At 36.7% G+C, this 21,210-nt stretch overlaps 1 protein-coding gene across 5 annotated transcripts in view; it reads left to right on the top strand.

Moving 5' to 3' along the window:
• Positions 1 to 358: 358 nt before the first annotated feature.
• Positions 359 to 21,210, top strand: part of LOC149789881 (beta-alanyl-dopamine/carcinine hydrolase-like) — a 31,850-nt gene continuing 10,998 nt past the window's right edge. Inside the window, exons 1-4 of one of the 5 annotated variants that reach the window (XR_016423749.1) lie at positions 359 to 436; positions 6,286 to 6,421; positions 15,645 to 15,791; positions 18,741 to 18,853. The gene's annotated coding sequence lies outside the window, so the exon portion shown is untranslated. Of the gene's footprint in view, positions 437 to 5,918; positions 6,422 to 15,644; positions 15,792 to 18,740; positions 18,854 to 21,210 lie in introns of those variants that run through there. The other 4 variants (XR_016423750.1, XM_089971935.1, XM_089971934.1 and 1 more) reach the window with 4 other exon arrangements.

Genomic DNA, 21,210 nt, shown 5'->3' with positions numbered 1-21,210 from the left:
ATCTGAAATAAGACTAATCTGTATGCTGTACAACCCAAATTATACCTTTCAGTCATAATAAAGAAAATTCAAAGTTATTTTAGCAATACCTAAGATATATGAAGTCGTTTTTATATAACCAGGATAACCAGTTAGGAGAACCTGAGAATTTCTTTTGGTTAAAATCACACCCCACATGCAACGTAAGAAACTGTATATTGGAACCCTTTATGGAACTGAGGATAAAGGGAATGTTCCAGTATGTTGAATACAAGAATACCGACGTTTGTTTGTACTTGATGATAAAGAACATGATCAGAACTCGCAATACATTCGGGCATTTCCGCCAATCATCGTAGAAAGGTATTTCAGTTGTTGATTTTGCTAAGAAAGCAACGATGTGTTCCGATTGAGAACTGCTGTCTGTCTTAAGGACAACGCTGTCTTCAGAATTCAGGTATTTTAAAGTTGCGGGTGCAAAATTAGCTTGTTATGTATGAATACAGAATTTATGTTGTTAGTCAAATCCGAGACATACATAGCATTTATGACTCTGATTAAATGTAAATACGATTCACTTACAGGCGTGTTCTACCGGTGTAGTTCTAGTTTCCGTTAACCTTTCCCGTTTATTTTGGACAGGTATGTTGAAGGGGAAGATAGTGAATCACGTGAGCAAGTAATATGAGAACTGGCTAAGTACGAGGTCCAGTTTGTAAACAATGTTAACTTTGATTATAGTGGCAGCTTATAGGGGAAGAAAATAAGTTTTGAACTTTAATATCTTTGTAGATAAATTGCTTTTGTATTGATTTCCTGCTGGTAGGGTTTGATGTAAGTTTGCCTACCCTCATTAGAGCCAGTGAAAGCGATGGCCAATGCCGCTTCTGCGCGGTTTCGTTAAATATGTCTGTAAAACATATGGCAAGTCAGTTTAATATTTATTCCCAGAACTATATATCTCAAACGCTGTAAGATATCTTATAAACTGTATAAGATATCTCATAACATTATTAAATATCTTATAAACTCTATAAATACATTATATTCAGTTATACTTAAGATTTAAATAAGATATCCTGTAAAGTTTCAAAGTCATCTTAATAATATCATAATATCTAAGATATATTGTAAACTGCACTAGATATTATTTGGGTCAATACGATATCTTATATAATCTATAAGGGACTCTCTTTACGAATCACTGCCACCTCACCTCTGCGTGGGTTCGAGTATCCGGCTCGGCCAGTGTGGGTACGTGAGAAAGCTTGCCAGTAGCTTCTCGTGGGTCGGTGGTCCTTTCCGGGATTTTCCCTGTTTCTTCCTCCACCTTTTATACTACCCTATCGTGTGCTAAAAAAAATGGTGTTGAACCCTATAACAACAATAACAACATATAATCTAAAGGACAAATTATACAATTGATAACTTTATCTAAGACAGCTTATGAAATAACCGAAAACGTTTTTGAAATATGTTATTAAGTTTATAAAGTATCAAAATTTATAAGATAATTTATATAAGTAGCTTATAAGATATCTATAAATTATATACATTATCTTGTATAAAATAAATAAGATATTAAAAAAGTGTCAGTTTATCTATCACATACCGTACGTTTTCATTTTGCATCGCAACAAGTCATTCTTTGTATTGATATATATATATATATATATATATATATATATATATATATATATATATATATATATATATATATATATATATATATATACTGTATTGTTCATCAGGCAAATCAGGCATTCAGTAGAAATCTAAAATAATATTTTTAAAGGATATATTTCATTTCTAATCAACATCTACAAGCAGTTATATATAGTTTAGGTCATACATTTTCTACGCAATCGTTTAAAGTGATTTCTGCCATTACAGCAAGTTATTACAGAACCTACACTAAGTTGTAGCATGATAATAAATACGCTTTGAAACAAATCAAGATGACCTTTGAACTGTAAGATAATTCACTCGCATTCCATCAGCTTCAATGTTTACCATTAACCTTCTGAAGTTATTATTTGCAAAGACTATAAAGCAAACAAATTCAAGTGAAAAGTAAATTAGCACTTGGATAGTGATCATGACAGACACGTTTACAATTATACTCAGCATGGAACTGCTAAAAAAAATTGTGAACTGTCACCAGAACATATCACGTTTATGTTCACCTCATGCAAGTGTTATATGTGGTTATGGATTTCGTCTGTGGATATAAATATGAAAGTGTCCTGGAGCCTGTTATTGTACAGCTTTCCCTGAATGGTTAATTTCTTTGGTGATAATTAATTGACAGGCGTCATAACACGTGGCTATGCATGTGGAAGTTTTATTATTTGTTAATACAAGTGCTTGTATCCAAAACATGGCATGCTCTAAGGATACTTAAGCTTTATTTTTTTTAAAGGAAAAAAAAGCAACCCTATAGATCAAAAACAAGAATCATCCTGCTGATATTTAGACTTGCAACAGTTACTTGATGACATGTTGGATCCACTGTCATCTGTCGGTTTGTTAACTTTTCATGACGATTTGTTTCATACTTTGGGATGTTTATACATGGATAACAGCCTGGAGATGATTCAAATGACAAACCATTCCAGGCTCGGTTAAAGTCACTGCATTTAAAACCTGTTCCAAGAGTATTATCATAATAGCAGTTTGAGACCGGACGACCCATTACGGTTTCTGATCCTTAAATAACTTTCTATACACCCCGTGACTTTCTACCACTGAGGAATTATGCACACAAAAATGTACACGAATGTAATCTGCGCACCCCAAACCCCATAGTTCCAAGTAAAGTTTCCACGAGGCGTCCTAATACACAAATACTACAGCTAGTAGAAGTTTTATAATTGATCGTGACTCCGTTGTATATGTATAGGTTACTGCATTTGTATGGGAAAATACGAACCAGTGTTTTCTGAGTAATACTGCATGACCTTGGGAGTGCAGTATTAGTCCGAAAAAACGAGTTAGAAATGTGGTCGAAATTACACGAAATTACATTTCTGTTAGAAATGTAGTCGAAATTACACTACAATTGTGCGGTATGTATCAAGTTTTGGAATCCATGACGTGGTCGTGTAATCTGAATTTGCAGAACTAAAAATGCAAATTTTGAGGAAATTGAAATTTAAAAAATGTAAATATATTATTTTTTTTTAAAATTCATATTACCAAGTAAGAAAAGCATGTGTTTATGCCCTGTTATTTGCGTTCTCTTTATTGAAGGGACACCAGAAACGTACATGATCTGTAGGGCTTCTATCACTAGTCTACTATAGTCCTAAATCCAAAACATTGTACCAAAAAAAGTTGTTAAACCGGGAAAATTGCTAAGTAGCTGCTGCGAGACAGTCCATTTTGCCAATGAAAATAAGACGTCTTCGTCGTCTTGGCTTATTGGCTCTGAACCAATGTTTGATGGAATGAGTTCCGATACATGTTCGTGGAGGTCATCCAGCACCCGTATTGTTTCTTTACGATTGACATATCTGGTGGACTGAGGCTCGACATGGCCACTTTGGGGGAAATGGCGTGCGCGTCAAAACGCAAACGTCTGACAAATCAATTTAACGATCATGTTAAATAGAAACAATAGATAAATAGAGGACGAAATTTACCAAGGATGTCACCTTTTTCTTTCTAATGTGTTCATGAAAGGCTCCGCCAGAAGTTATGCACCAGGGCCATCCCGGATAAGGTTCCGACGGCTCATAATGCAGCTGCAGTTGCAACCGCATGAGCTGCAGCCGTGAAATGGCGCTGAAATGACCGTGAGAAATGATAATATTCAGCCGTCGTGTTCATCACGACAACACCGGCTACTAACAACTTAAGCTATTCCGCGATGTTGACGTTTTGCAGATTGCGATATTAACGTTTCCAGCTTCCATGTCAACATCAGTGTGGTGTTTCCGGACATCTCGTCCGCGAAAAGATTCAAATGAATTCCGTTTTGTTTTCTCCTCATTGTTGAAATCTTTTCAAGTTGACGTGGGCTCAGTGTAACAAGTTTACACAAATTTGACATTTTATTTTAAACATTAGAGGTTCAGTTATAATAACTACGAGTTCTTGGAAGAGTCTCCGAATTCTCTATAGGCTCGTTAATGACCCTATTACGGCCAACTGTGCCCTCCAGAAGGAGAATCTGAAAGGGGTGATTACAGCAGTTCATCAGTAATTGACACGCATGCATTGCAGCGCATATCGACTGGTCTAGATGCTCAAGAGAAAATTAATAAATCGATCACAATGTAATAAAGTTTTTTTTCTGGAACATCTGCAGGCCCGTGTCAACTTTTTATTTATGCCCGTTCATGTACGACCACTGCGTGTGGTATACACGTGCGACATGATTGGTTTCCCTATCGAGCAAAATTTCTTCGGACGCTTCCGGATGACTGTTTATCCGCAGACAATATTCACTAACTCCGAACTTGTCAAATTTCATTAGGCTACGGGCTTAAAACACAAGAAACAAGTGATACCTTGTTGGGTACTTATTTGTCATGACAACTGTTGAACGGCGTTTTATATCGAATCTGTTGTGAGCGTGAGAAACAATAACGTTAACGTACCTCTGGATTCCTTTACGATAGCAAACGCGTTTCTTTGGTCAGTGATGTGGCTATTGCTGGCATCGGCAATGCCAATTTTTGACAACATAACATAACTAATCGACCATCAGCAACACCAGTACCATACCAAATTGCATCGTTATTGTTGACGTTTCGGGTTAACACGACTGTGTTTGGTTCCGAAGATAACCCCACGAATATCTTTGCAAACCCGAATATATGATTGAGTGGAATCTCACACGAAAAGAACAATTCGTTTCCCCCAAATTTTCGTCTACGCGTAACAAAATTCACTGTTGACATTCAGTTTTGGACTCGGTGCAAGGGTGGCGCCAACACCAGGTCTGGCAGGCATACCAGCTGGTCCTAGATGCGCGTAAGCATCCTGCGCAAGATGATAAATGGCCTGTTGGATATTCACTGCATGATCGATTTCGTCCCTGTACGAGTCCGAGAATTATCAAAGCAACATGGACGTTGTCCAAACATTCTCCGCCGATGAAATATCATGCGCTTCTAAACAACGTGAAGTACCGTTTTTTGATGAATCCAACTTTGATATTGGGATCATAAGTATTACGGTTATCGCCACGTACATGTTTTCGATCTGGGTATGCCTCGTACAAGGCAAAATATCTTGACGTCATATATGACAATGTTTCAACTGTTCAATCACATACACAAACTGCATAGAGAAAGCTAATCTGAAGTTATCCTCGCACTAAGGTTGTTAGGGATGAACATGAAAGCATCTCGCGCGGGGCAAACCTTCACCCTACGTATCTTTGAGTACTAACGTCTTATATGCCGGTTACAATCCCCTATACAAACATGAGCAAACATTTCCTCAGTGGGGAAAAGGATATGGGGGAACTAGAGGGTTTACAGGCTGTGGACCGGAACTGGTGATCCTGTCTCAAGCTCCTATTTATCATACTGCTATAAACGAAATTTGGTCAGAAAATGTTTGAAAATATCTAGGTAATTGAATTTTGGTCGCATTTGATCTTTAACAAAATTCAAGGGTCCAGATGGACAAGAGCTAAGAATGGCACACCTCTCGCAGATTGTTAGGAGGAATTTTAGTAACAAGCAGAAAGACGTACAAATGGATACACGAATGGTATTAAAGTGGTATCTTTTGTAACACCTTTTTTCAAGAAAGGGGAGTTTTGTGATAAAAGAATTTGATACAAGTTGTTGTTGTTGTTGAGTTTAATTATAGTGGCGTGCGCACAGTTGTGCATGTGCCACTTTTTTCTGACTGCCACCTCCCCCAGGCTTTTACGGGTTCAAAGAACCCTGATAGTTTGGCCTCAATCTGTGGGTCCATAAAGGTCCCTTACAGTTGAATGGTTGGCTGTCATTAGTGGGAATAAGAGCTCGGGAACGGTCCTGGTTGCTTCACCTCGCTGGTTTCTTGTTGCATTTGCCTGGTGTTTCTTGCGTTTTTGTTTCGTTTTTTGTTTTTGTTCTTCAAAATGTTCTATAAAAAGGGGAGTGTGTTCTATGCTGTTTAGAGAGGTTGCTAGTAGAAATCATGTATGAAGAGAGATTTTCAAGGTTATTATGGTAATACTAGTCGCGGTGTTTAGGGTGTGCTTCCTACGTTATGTTATTTATAAGTTTTTAGATATTGCCTCTTTAAGTTATTTATTTATTAATGTTTTTAGAGATTGAATGTTATTTATACTTTATTTAGCAAGAGACCGGAGTCCTAGCCGATTACACGGTTCGTTAAGGACATCTAGGACCGGAGACCTAGCTGATTACTCGGTTCGTTAAGGACATCTAGGACATCCGATTTTGCGGTTCCCTTAGTTTTGGATAGGTGCTTCGTAAGTGAATTATTTATTAATATTTTTATAAAATTGAATGATATGTTATGGGTTTTTATGTGGGGGCTTCTAAATTTATTTAGCTAGTTACTGGGTCTTTTGGTTTTGTGGGGCTAGTAATTATATTTTGTTCCTAAGTCCTGTTGAGCCTATGAATTTATTTATATTTTTGTATGCTGATTGTTTATTTTTATTAGAGTCCATAAGTAATTCTGGGTATGTGTGTGGTGATCCAATCTCCTTTTGGTTTTTGATAAATATTTTCCTAGCGGGTTGATATTTTGGGCATATATTGAATACGTACATGATACAGGTAACAAAATGCGGCGTGTGTGTATGAGAGAGAGAGAGAGAGAGAGAGAGAGAGAGAGATGACCATATATATGTGTATGTAGAAAGGAAATCACATACTGAAACTAATACAAGCTATATCAGAAATGGATAGGACTAAATTGTGTTGAAATAAAATGTAAGTAGTAAAATTAAACAGTGAGGTTAAATATAGGGTCTGACGTGAAATTAGAAGTCATTGAGACGCGGACGGAGACACACATACACCAAATTGATCGTTTACAGCCGAGCATCTGCTATGGCGGGCCGAACATAAAGTTCTAATGATCCATATCTAATCCATAGACCCTTACTACGAGGATTAAAAATGCTTTGATTATGCGAGTATATACTAATATTTTTGATCAAAGTGTTTAACTTTATGAAATGTTATATCGATGACAGTTACCTAACATAACATGACATGATAAATCATGTTGCTTATTTCATTCTCGAAAGGCAAACACTCAGATAGACAGAATTCAGACTGCTCCTCGGGTGGCACTATTATTTTAATGCTTATGCTTCCTCTGTGCTTTAGATGCAATAATCTTGCCGATTCCTATCTTTAACCCTTTTAGTTTGTGAAAAGTAACAAGAAATATTGCTATTTTACTGCCTGAGTAAACAGATCTAGCCTTGTTGTTGTTAGTCTATTAAAACAAGGAAATAACTGAACGGAAAAATGAGTGTTTGCAGTTCAAACTAAGTCTGACTTCAGTGAAGAACCTATTAGTTCAGACCAATCTACTATGTGCTATTCAAGAATGCCATCAGGGGAACACTTTGTCCATCAGACATTAATATCTAAAGGCTCTGTATGTATATATATATATATATATATATATATATATATATATATATATATATATATATATATATATATATATATCCACATCCTGGAATACATGCACAGTCTGACACATATGGTCAACCTGGTATATACGCACATCCTCGCACGTATGCAAATCCTCGCTGCATCTCAGCCGTTCTGTTTCGAAGGTCTAACGCAACAAGTTGGGTTTCATTGCACCTATCTCCCTGTGAAAAGGCTAAGGGGGCTATGTTATACAAAGGTGTAAATTATTTCGATATTTTTGCTTTTGTTATGCGTTTCTATCACAGTTATGAAACCTATATACGTATTGTTATGCCTGAAATAATGATACTTGGTTAGGAAATGCATATTGATGAGTACTTCATCCTCCTCGCGAAAGTAGGTCATTATAACCCATATTTCAGGTTCATTGATGTAGGTTAAATTGTATGTTTTAAGGTAATAGGAGGTTAATAAGACTTCTGGCGTAATAGTTCAACTTCAAATAATACAAAATATGGGAACTGTGACGTTGTCGCGCACTACAAAATAAAAGCAATAATGAATTACTCATGAATTCCAATGCCATAACTCTCTTGAACCCCTGCTCTAGTGCAACCATCTATCACGCCACTAGAACCTTACTAATGTCGCAAAACTATCAGTTACTGCCCAAAACAAACACGACAGGTACAGGATTTATATCGGAGACAAAAACATTTACCAACGGAGGTGAGTGGGGCACCATCTCTGTCAAAGCCCGTGACCACGATAGCTTAACAGGCAAGTTCAGTCCGTATATACTTTAATTTGAATTTTAGCCATCCCACTATTCGTTCATAAACTGAAAGTTATGATATTCATCTGTTCCTCAAGGCAACTGTAAAAAGATATATAGTGCATGATCCTAATGATAATATAAAACTAATACCCAACAACGATGAAAAGCCATTTCATTCAGCAAGGGTTTCATTGTAGATAGTCTCATAATGGATGGCAAGGAAACAATAGGTAAAAGAACGATTTGAGTTGTAGATGGACCAATCTCTAGATAATCTGAATCGAAGTTTGACTGATGACAGGTTCTTGTAGCCTATGACACATTTTAGAGACATGCAATCTACATATTTGAGAAAGCATATATTCCCATATGAAGATAAGAATAACTTCGATCGATTTACCGAAACATCTATACTTCGTAAAGAAAGGTTTTGTTAAAATTTGAGTGACGGTAACCTATAAGATGCGTCATGTCAGTATGTTCATGATGCGATTTTAAATTTCAAATTGAAGATGCTATATAACCATTATGAATATTACGTTAAACGGTTAATTGATGGTATGTTAAATGTTCAATGAGTCAATAAATGTAGCGAAAACCAAAACTTACCACAAAGCATTAATACAGTGAACCCGGTTTAGCTCATGATGCCAGCTTAAAGATATCAGGTATCGAACTTGAACTTGACATATCCTGACATGAGGTGGTATTAACATGATCCAACACAGATACTCCAAAGCAAGTAAGGCATATTATGTTGGTGATGAATGGGAGATATAATGTAATGTGCCCAAGTCACATAGCACATTTCTGATTATGAACGCCCACGTTGCGGAGAGTAGTAAAAGCTGAGGACAATATCCAGTCAGTGGCATTTATGACATGCCTGTAAATTAAACATTTATATGACCTGGCAATAAGCCAATGCTTGCAGGTTGCACAATTCAGATGGACTATTGAAGAACAAATGATGTGGCTGCAAGGAAAAGTTTGTTAAACATCCCTGATGTTAACGAGTGAAAGTGGATTTCAAGCTCGTTCCCTAATGCTGATGACAGAGGTTATATTTTAGAGATGGATTTGGAGATACAATTGCATCTACACGACCATTGCAAGGACTACTAACTTGCTTCAAAGAAAATTACAGACGAACAGTATCTCCCTTGCAAAACAAAGTGATAAATTATTACAATTACACTAGACCAGATATGCCGAAACTATTGTGTACATTAATAAACATGAAGGGCACCATGTGATAAATTACTGAAACCTAAAGTTTATCTGCTGTTGGGTCTGAAAGTGAAAAACCCCACAGAATTATCTTTTTTGATCTGCAATTTTGACCCAAGACATGCACAGATCTCAATACAATTTTAACAGACAGAAGCTACCAATGAGTTCAGGACAGACTTCTTCAAATATGTGAACAACTCAGTGTTCTAGAAGCAAATGGAAAATCTTGGGAAAAGTGCAACAGTTATGTGTCCAAATGAAACCTTCTGAAGTGCCAAAAAGACACACCATTTGCCATGAGGACAATAATAGTTAAAGACTTGGTACCAGTCAGTCTCAGAAATAGAAAGATATAAAGCTAGCCAAATTTATTGATAGGGATTTTGCAGTGTTTGCGCTATTCAAATATTGATGTACGAATTCTGCCAGGCTGGAAGCAAATATGTTGATAGGATGAGTCTACTCGTGAATGAAAGGCTCGTTATGCATTTATGTGGATACATACAACAGTTGATAGGATGAGTCTACTAGTGATGGACAGGCTCGTTATGCATTCATGTGGAGACATACAACTGTTGATGAGTCTACTAGTAAATGACAGGCTCGTTATGCATTCATGTGGAGACATACAACTGTTGATAGGATGAGTCTGCTAGTAAATGACAGGCTCGTTATGCATTCATGTGGAGACATACAACTGTTGATAGGATGAGTCTACTAATGAATGACAGGCTCGTTATGCATTCATGTGGAGACATACAACTGTTGATAGGATGAGTCTACTAATGAATGACAGGCTCGTTATGCATTTATGTGGATACATACAACAGTTGATAGGATGAGTCTACTAGTGATTGACAAGCTGGTTATGCATTCATGTGGAGACATACAACTGTTGATAGGATGAGTCTACTAGTAAATGACAGGCTGGTTATGCATTCATGTGGAGACATACAACTGTTGATAGGATGAGTCTACTAATGAATGACAGGCTCGTTATGCATTCATGTGGAGACATACAACTGTTGATAGGATGAGTCTACTAGTAAATGACAGGCTCGTTATGCATTCATGTGGAGACATACAACTGTTGATATGATGAGTCTACTAATGAATGACAGGCTGGTTATGCATTCATGTGGAGACATACAACTGTTGATAGGATGAGTCTACTAGTGAATGACAGGCTCGTTATGCATTCATGTGGAGACATACAACTGTTGATAGGATGAGTCTACTAGTGAATGACAGGCTCGTTATGCATTCATGTGGAGACATACAACTGTTGATAGGATGGGTCTACTAGTGAATGACAGGCTCGTTATGCATTCATGTGGAGACGTACAACTTTTAGAGCGACATGATAGATGACATCAAATTCTATGACGGTAATGATCAACCGAAAGACGACGTTCTTAACATGCCACAAGTGAATCAAAAGAGACCCGGTCTATTCACGGATGCGTTCTAAGGCACCCTAACTGGACAGTTATGTGGTCTAAGAGAAAACTTCCACTGATACAGGAACGACAAAAGTGAAAAGACAATTTGCAAAGGAATGAAAAACTGCGTTTTCAAAAAAAATGCAGATTTTGAGATGTACAACGATTGTTTATTCAATCGCAAGGAAAACTGCCAGGTAAAACATTTACGCAGGTCATACAATCGTCAGAAGTATGACATCACAATGAACATAGTTGCTTTGCTTGTTTATGCTGATAAGCATTTCTCAATTGACAATGTAAATACGTTACCTATCGGTCACACTAACACCGTGAATTGAAATGGCAATTTTAGTGTCATGAAAAGATTTTTTTCTTTTACTTTCTTTGAAAATATCGACAATCTTTGATTTCATTCATCTGGAATTAAGCGATTACCTTCAAACACCGTTTCCATTGCCTTTTGTCCATGCCGTATAAAACGACTAAATACTATTTTCCCTTAAATATTTAATCACATAGTTTTACTTTTTGCACAATTACCCACGAACTCATTTCAAAATTCTACCACTGATTTCTAGCTTGGCTAAATGAGTTGCTTTTGTGTCGCGTCATCGTGATTCCCACAGTAATCAATCATAAATAAGATACTGATTTCTAGCTTGGCTAAATGAATTGCTTTTGTGTCGCGTCATCGTGATTCCCACAGTAATCAATCATAAATAAGATACTGATTTCTAGCTTGGCTAAATGAGTTGCTTTTGTGTCGCGTCATCGTGATTCCCACAATAATCAATCATAAATAAGATACTGATTTCTAGCTTGGCTAAATGAGTTGCTTTCGTGTCGCGTCATCGTGATTCCCACAATAATCAATCATAAATAAGATACTGATTTCTAGCTTGGCTAAAAGAGTTGCTTTCGTGTCGCGTCATCGTGATTCCCACAATAATCAATCATAAATAAGATACTGATTTCTAGCTTTGCTAAATGAGTTGCTTTTGTCATCGTGATTCCCACAATAATCAATCATAAATAAGATACTGATTTCAGGTTAATGAACAAATAAACGACATATCAACTGATAACACTGGACAACAAATTTTTACAAAAGTCATGTTACTGAAATAAAATTAGTCAATTCTTATCAATTTTTATGTGCTGAACACGAATATGACAGTCAAATTGCAAAATTGGCTCTAGTTTTTTTGTAATCTGCAAGAAATTAATGTTTACATAATGAAATGCATTCCAATAGTAAAAGGTCAACTGTAATAGCCTACCTATAAAAAATCAAGTCATTGACTACATCTTAGATTTCTTCGCCTGTCTCTTGTACAGCTGTTCGGGAGCATCTCTGAGGAGTGTCCAGCAGTAGTCAGCCAGCATTGTAGTGGACCATTTTTTCTGGTATCTTTGTTCAATTGTTGCGATATCTTGATGAAAACGTTCGCCGTGTTCATCACTAACAATACCACAGTTGCTAGGAAAGAAATCCAAATGGGAATGAAGGAAGTGAATCTTTAGAGACATATTGCAGCCAAGTTTCTTATACTTCATCAACATGTCTTCTACTAGTTCCTTATAGTTTTCTGCCCTAACATTTCCGAGGAAGTTTGTAGAAACTAGGCGAAAAGCATTCCATGCTTGTTTCGCGTCACCTTCCGGCAAGTTGTTGAACCGGTCATCTTTGAAAAGCTCTCGAATCTGAGGACCCACAAAAACTCCCTCTTTAATCTTTGCTTCGCTGAGTCGAGGGAATTTTTCATGCAGGTATCGGAATGCTGGCAAAGTCCGGTCAATGGCTTTCACGAAGTTCTTCATCAAACCTAGTTTGATGTGAAGGGGTGGTAGCAAGATTTTCTGAGCCTCAACCAGAGCTGGGTGTTGGATATTCTTCTCTCCAATGGCTACATTCTGCCTGTGAGTCCATTCCTTCCTCATGTAGTGCATTTCCCTTGCTCGGCTATCCCACTCGCATAAGAAACACATGTATTTTGTATATCCTTGCTGCAGTCCCATTAAAAGGGCAACTACCTTCAAATCACCACAGAGGTGCCAGCTGTACTTGTTATACTCAATGGAATTCAGTAGCTGCCTTAAGTTATCGTATGTCTCTTTCATGTGGACAGCATACGCTACTGGAATAGATGGAAGAATGTTTCCATTGTGCAAAAGCACAGCCTTGAGACTCAGTTTCGAAGAGTCCACAAATAGTCTCCATTCTTGTGGGTCATGAGTGATTTTTAAAGCATTCATGAGGCCCTCAATATCGGAACAGAATATCAGATTACTTTCCTTTCTGAAGAAAGGCTCCAAATGCTGGTGGCGCTTTCGATATGCAGTAATTGTGACATCTTCTTCTAGAAGATTCCATTGTTGGAGTCTTGATCCTAGCAATTCTGCCTTGTTCTTTGATAAGTCCAAATCACGAATCAGGTCATTTAGTTCTTCCTGTGTTATTCTGTGTGGGGTTGATGATGCACCACAGTGAAAATCTGGATCACTGCATGCTGATGGACCAGGAGAAGAACAGGTCGACTCACCTTTGTCTTCGTCAGATGAATCAAGAGAATATTCTGCTGGAGGTTCTGGAATAGGAAGTCCCTCACCATGTGGAACTGGTCTCAATGCAGACGGAATGTTTGGGTAGAGGAGGAACCAAGCAGAAGTAACAGTCATTTAGGTGGTTGCTTGGCTCTCTCCACACCATTGGGACTGCAAACGGCATTGATGACCTTTTGCAATTCAACCACTGTGAAAGCTGTGTTGTACATGTAGCACAGCATATATGCGGAGCCCAAGGCTTGTCTTGGTCACCAACCTTGCATCCGAAGTAAAGATGATATGCCTTCTTCACTTGAGAATTGATACTTTTCTTCTGGTTGGCAAATGTCACTTCCCCACAAATATAGCAAAAATTGTCCGCGGTATTAACACACTTTCGAGGCATTACTGTTCTTTATTGTACGTAAATGGATAAAATAATAAGTTTTATGTAACAGTAGCTTGAACTGTCTCGCACAACGTCTAAAATATTTTAAATGCTGAACCTATCTGATTGGGCTTTATATAGTACACTGCTTACGTCAGCTTCAGCAGCCGCCTGGCATTAGTATAATAGGCCTACACATGTATAGTACACTGCTGACGTCAACTTACTTCAGCAGCCGCATGGCATTAGTATTGCATTGCATCAGAAAATGATGCAATCAACTGTGGATGATGTGAGCATGATGGTATTATGCAATGTTACATCATTATTCCGGATGTTGCTGCAGTCCTACTGGAGAAATTTACACAGTGAAACATAGAAAATGAGGTATATGAATATCTTCAAAACGAGAGCCAATACAAATTTTTCACGGTTATATTCGTGTTCGGCACACCAAAATACTACAGATTAGGGCCTTTTCAAGTCAGTAATGATTTCACTGTTGACCAGTGTAATCGTAACCATTTGTCCAGCTTCTGGATCGAAGTTGCACAGACTTTAAAAACTTGACCGCAAAACTCCTTATATTCAGTCTGTATCACATTTAGTGCAAATAAAGTTGTACCACAAACAGTCGCTTCACATATCAAGTAGTCTGTTTATTCATATACATGCATTTATCATGCCTAAATCAATCGAACTGAGTTGCTTGTTTAAGTGTTAATCAGCGATGAGATAAATGTACATGTTTGGGTCACTACACCTGCTTTTTAATTGATTTGAAAAAAATATCTTATTGTACATTAGCAAATGTATGTCCACTGTAATCTCTTAGTGAATACTCCAAAAATCAACGTAGATGCAATGATTTTCAGTGTAATTATTGTTAACAATTAATAATATTAGTCTCTTTTGCTGCTCATCAGATATTAGTGGTTTCCCTAACCTAAACTTTTGCCTGAAGTTATTTCATAAGTTCATCCTTGGTGAATCAAGAGTGATGTTATCTAAAGATGTATTAGATTATATATATGTGATTCTTTCTCTCGTAACGACGTAGGCATAGTAGAAATTAATTCCTTTTTCTACATCCTTCATTCATTGTTTGAGCAGTTGATTTAGATATCATAGTCTTGTGCTGTGAACAAATCTTTTCAAGTTCACATCCCTTCGTCGCCAGTTTGGTGGAGCGTAATATTATATCTGAAATCCTAAGGAAGTGCATATGAATACAGTGGACAGTTATCGGTGAGTGTTTTAAATTTGGAAGGTATCCAAAACATTTTCCATCCACTATGGTGTAGTGATTTAAATCAAAAATAAAATCGCTTCCGTATGCAACAGTTATGTCTTTCACGGGCATTCTACCCAAATTGTTTACCACCTCACTGTTAAAGCTTGATTTGTTCATTGCTCCAGCGAGTGTGCGTGACATTTTGATTTGTTGGATTGAAGTATTTAACTCCATGAGATTTTTTCTTCTGGTTGTTATCTACCTTGACAGTTTGTATGTTAAAAAGACTCCGTAATGGATGTACTTTGGGCACGATATTTCGCTTATTTAGGTACACATCATACACATGAAAATATCGATCATAAGTGCGATGAAAATCTATTAGTATTTGACTTGTTCATCAGAAGTTTATGTTGTTTTGGTTTCTTTAAGTTTTGTCTTTTCGTTTAAGCATTGCCTGCCGTCATGACGAGTTGACACATACAGAGATACAAGCATCGTTGAGGTTGTTAAAGTACACATTGGTCATGCCTTAATCTCGCAATGTCTCATTTAAGAAGTCTCGCGTCATGGCCTTAAAGTCTCCAGTTTTTCTCAGGTACTTTAGAATTCTATAATGCCTAATCCTTTCTTCAACAGATCTATTATCATCAAATACTTGAATAGCTTAAGTCGCTTCCAGTAAATGCTAGAGCGAGCGCTATTGCCCCAATCATTGTTTTTACTGTTGCTTTTTATTCTCTTTTATTTGTGAGCAACAAATTTTGAAACTGATGCCAGTTTAAATTTTACCTTGTGGTAAGGTTCGAGTTCGTTTTATTGCAACTCCAATTTTAACAAAAATATTGTTCTCATCTAGAAAATATGTACGTGTTTTATAACGCTTAAAAATTAATCTACGGGTTAATTTTGACCTTTTAATGTGTAACGAGCACGTTGGTGTTTCCATTTTTCACCTCTAACCTAATTAAGATAATAGTTTTACTGGAAAAAAAGATCTTCAAAATATATTTTGGAACATTGAATTTGGGCCTGACCAAGACTTACTTTATTTTAATGCTCTAATGCAGTGCTACCACACCTTTTTGACAACAAGGGCCACTGAAAAATGTTTTCTTGAATCCGATGGCCGCAGCAGAGAACTGAAAAGCTACGACTATTTAGCTGCTCGAGCTCTGGCGGGCCATTTAAAATCGGCCCACGGGCCGCGGGTTGGACAGCACTGCCCTAATATTATAAATCGTCTTATTCATCGAAACGTGAGGGATTTTATTTAAACCCATAAACTGTATCTCGTGTACGAGGTGTAACTTTAGGCTTAAACGCTTTTCACAACCCTTTAGTAATGTATTATATTCATGCTCTGCTCGCTTGGTTGGAAATATTGCCTAATGTTATCTGTTTTACCCCTAATAATCTTAGGGTTTATACGGTAGCAGATAAAATATTGAATCTGTGTTTGATCTAGTCTTGTGCTTTTCCCCGACTGAGTGTAGGGTGGTGAATAAAAAGTGTTTAATCAAGTCATGAATTTACACAATCGCTTTGATTTTCTTGTCAGTCAGATTGTATTACTCTCTGACTGTTAACCTAGGGTCAACCTGTTCCCATTACGTATTGATATCTTTCTAATTGTTATCATCCAAAGGTTTTAATACCCGAGTATGAACTTATATGTAAACAAGCAGTATTTGCCCATCCAAATTATCTACCGGATGTGCCAGATTGTTTGTATGCTTATTAATGAGGTTTAAGTCTCTGTTAATCGTGTTACCTAGTAGTGCAGATTTGGGCTGACCGTTTTAATAAGATTTTTTTTCCATGTATTCCCTCTTGCTTTATGACTGAGTTTTTTTTATGTCTTTACACATGTTGTACTATTTAACAATAACATTCAACTCTTCATCGCTAGTCATCTTATTACAGGTCACCTTTCAATACATATACCAGCTAAAACTGTTGCCAATCCTGCGTCTGTCATTTCTTTGGATTGCATTTTGTATTTCTTTTTCATGCCTCTGCAGTGTTCACAGTCCTTGACAAAATCATTTTTTAATCTTAGTAACGTATCCAAGGTGTTATATTACTGTTTCACTCATCTCCTTTTAAAGATGATATTTATTTGGAACAGGTTTAATGAAAAGTAAAACCTGCAAGTCCAATGGTATGCCTATCGATATTTTAAACAGCTTCTTTGAACGTATGACGTAGGCAGCTGTAAGAACTGATTTATCCTCTGTGTGGTAAGTTCTGTTGATTTTATTTTGCTGGACATGTTACTATTTATCAAGCGTTCACGGTAACCCACTGTAGACAGACTTAATGTCAAAATAAAGCATTCTGACATTGGACTGGAAAATGACCAGGATGACAAATATGTGCCCTGCACGTCGCTGATCCGATGTTGTACAAAAGTGCATAATTTTATATTGTTGTTTTACACTGATTACTGCTCATTGTTATCGTAAACATATATTACCACTGCGTGTTGAAAAGGAACTTTACAATTTGTCCAAATCAACAAGATTCCTTCAGCAGCTGCACATCCATATATCACGTAGAATATATTGTGTTTTATTAAAATCGTTTGATTTCTGTTATGTAGTGTGATCTGATTTACTGTTCCAGTACCTTGATCCTTCGTCAGTTTTAGTTTTTTTTTTTAAATCACTGATTGCTTACCATGTTGCCTACTACGTTAAACTAGTTGTACGTGGAGCGTTTGGCCTTTGTGAAGTTATTTTGCCGGGCACTGTTTCAACCTTGCTTCATGTTGTTCTTTCCCTTACTATGTAAAAATGTATATTAAAGCTAATTTGAAATTTAGTTGTGGTAAATACAAGATGGATTCCAAGACATGTCGAAAGCGTAGCAAAATGAAAAACATTTCCGACTTTGGCAACAGAGCTATTGCAAACATTGTGACAGAGCATATGACAAAAAAAGGAGACGACAAGGAGGACTATAACAGATACCAAATAAAATCATAATGCAAAATATATTTGAAGCAAATATACTGCAATGAAGAAAATGTCAGATAAATCAGCATAAAATGAAGTAGGATTCTGAAAGCATTATGTGACAACAACAGACCGGATACAACTTTAAGAATACTGAAAAAGGCGGCTATACTTCACAAAGCCAGGTGATAATGAAGATGACAAATCTACTGAGCATGCCATTCTTATTGTCTCGTAATGAAGGGAGAAGATGTTTCCATTGGACAAAAACTGTCTGAAGACAAAATAAAAAAATCACCAGAAAACTTGTAATAATTTAAAATCGCTAACATTATATTTGAGCAAATAAATGCCAGTATTCAACTGGTTGTATCTAATGTGATAAACACCATACATGCATCGACAACAAAGCAACCAGTACTAATGGCAATTCAGTCATTTTTCAACCTATTTTACCCCATTGATTTATTTTGCTTTACAGTCCATATTTTCAAGCACTTTTTCAGTTGAGCTATTTACCGGTTATCTCTGTGTACGTTTAATTTGCAGATTTATGTTCATTTCCTGTTTGAACTCTTCCATTTCAGGTACCTTCCCAGATACTAATCGCGGATAAATGGATCTGTTATAACCTTCAGACAATCCCCATTCTTTTGTCAACTGTGAACTTGTGTACCTTTCCAGCACACACACATACATATATATATATATATATATATATATATATATATATATATATATATATATATATATATATATATATATATATATATATATATATATATAACACTGGGGGTTTAGGAGATTGAAGGCATATCAAAATCCTGCTTATGAAGATGATGATGTAGTAAATACCGAACAAAAGGATGTCGATGATAATGAAAGTCTGTCTAGTGGTTTTAGAACAACTTTGTCCAACTTAGCTGGTAGTTTGGTAAGCGTGTGACTCAGATAGACGAGTACAAATAACGGACTAATTTTGGATAAATGACCATCAGTATGCACTAATATATAAAGACTTAAAAACTGAAGGTTTAACACTGTTAAAAAGATTGATGGTAGACTGGTTAAACGTTCATGGAAAGGGAGATAATATACGTGCTGCCTGTTATAGCCATATCTGATAAAATAGGGGTGATTTTGTTTGCCATGTTAGGTTGGAGAGAGCGTGAGAAGAAATGGAAGCTACCCAGTCAGTTTATGATGAAACAGAATATCCTAGTGAACCGTCATTTAACATTGTGCAATCAATACATGTGATAATTCGTTAAGATGCGAACCATGAACACAAATGTACCATTTGGTGCACACTCCAGGGAAACAAAGGCCGGTTTTGCTCCAGGAAATGAAAAAGAACATATTTAATGTTCAAGAGGAACGGGAATTAATAGCCTATAAAACGATGCAGAATGTTGTCAAATCAAAAATAGACTCCAAGGAACTTGATGTTGAAATGTTTGAGAATAACATATGGAAGAGCTTGAAATGAGTATCAGCAAGGAAAAAGACCAAGGCAAAGGGTTTGCATTTCAGGAACCGTTGCAAAGGGTTAGAACAATAAAGGTTTAATTAGATATTTACAACAGAGTGTTTCAGACAAACCAATGGAAATATCAGCTGACAGGTTAGGAAACAAATACCATCGGTTGAAAGACTGACATAACTGTAAAAATAACTCGTATAGCCACGGCAAATGCGTTGGCAATATCATGAACTGTACTATGAATTGCAAAGTTGTTAATACTCTTTATCCAACTCATTCAGCGACCTCCACTTTCATCTCCTCCAGCTCAATCTCCACCTACTATTCATACTCAACCACCTAATTCAGTTCCTCAAGTACATCTATTCCAGATCAATTATTGTCTGTCGTCATAAAACAAGCATGGAAAAGGTGGCCAATTGTTTGTGCGAGTTACGCAAACAACAGCAGCAACAACAAGAACAACACAATCAAGAACAACAAAATCAGGATCAGTGCATGAAATAATTTGAGAGCCATGAGTTGGTTATTCAATATTGCTGGCAAATTGTGTCATTAAATGTGGAAAACATTTTTACTTGTCTTGGCGCTAGTGGATTTGTTACACTTATCTTTGGTCAAAGGTGTAGCCAAAGCAACTACTAGCTAAAAGTGCGCAGCCTATTTCAGAAAGTAAACCGTATCACCTCCCATAAACACTTCATAATACTCACGATTGCTTATTTATTTCATCACAATGTGCCATCGTGTCAGACTCCACTGGTTTTTGAGATACAACAAACAGGTGGTTGTTCCATGTAAACCTTACATCAAGGGTGCAGCGACGTTGCCATTTTGCAACTAGGCTTGTCCCGTTGCGCCCCATGCGTACCGTATAGGCAGAGAGCCGGTAACCAACGGACAATTATGTTTAGCAGTTTAAAACAGTATAAAAACATGGGCTTTACACTTGACATTGTTTTTGGTTTTTTTTGGGGGGGGGATTGATGAATAAGCCAGTAGAAAATCCATGCACAACGGACATTTTTATTTTCAACAACTTATTTTTTCCAGGCCTTTCAAGAATATAAATGATTCAGATCTGTCAAATTTTGCCATTTCAGTGATTGACTGAAAACAGCCACTTTATACACCAAGTAATCATATGCTGTTTTGACTATAACTTTGCTTGCCACAATTCTGTCTCTGATTCTGATTAATCGTTTTATGTGAACCTGTTACGGTTTATGGGAATTCATGTTATATTTAGATGAATATAGAATTATTTATTTATGCACATCAAATACGTAATGTTATCAATCTTCATACTCAACATGTTTCATCACATTTCGATCTGGATTGATGTTACTTATATCAATGTTGTAATCACTTTATACGGTCTAGATATCAACAGCTTTTTGGGCAAATTACAGTACAACCTTTTTCTAATGTTCGATATAGGCAAATCAGCATTTATGTTATCTTGAATATTTATTTTTATCACCGCTGTCCTTGACCACACAGTAAACCCATCCAAACATGTAAACAAATTATATATACCGAAGCTTTAGGTTTTATATTGAACTCACTGAGTA

This window comes from Sinohyriopsis cumingii, chromosome 10 (assembly GCF_028554795.1).
Source record: "Sinohyriopsis cumingii isolate HCF-2022 chromosome 10, ASM2855479v2, whole genome shotgun sequence".
Classification (NCBI taxonomy): Eukaryota; Metazoa; Mollusca; class Bivalvia; order Unionida; family Unionidae; genus Sinohyriopsis; species Sinohyriopsis cumingii.
This window is presented reverse-complemented; position numbering and strand designations above follow the sequence as displayed.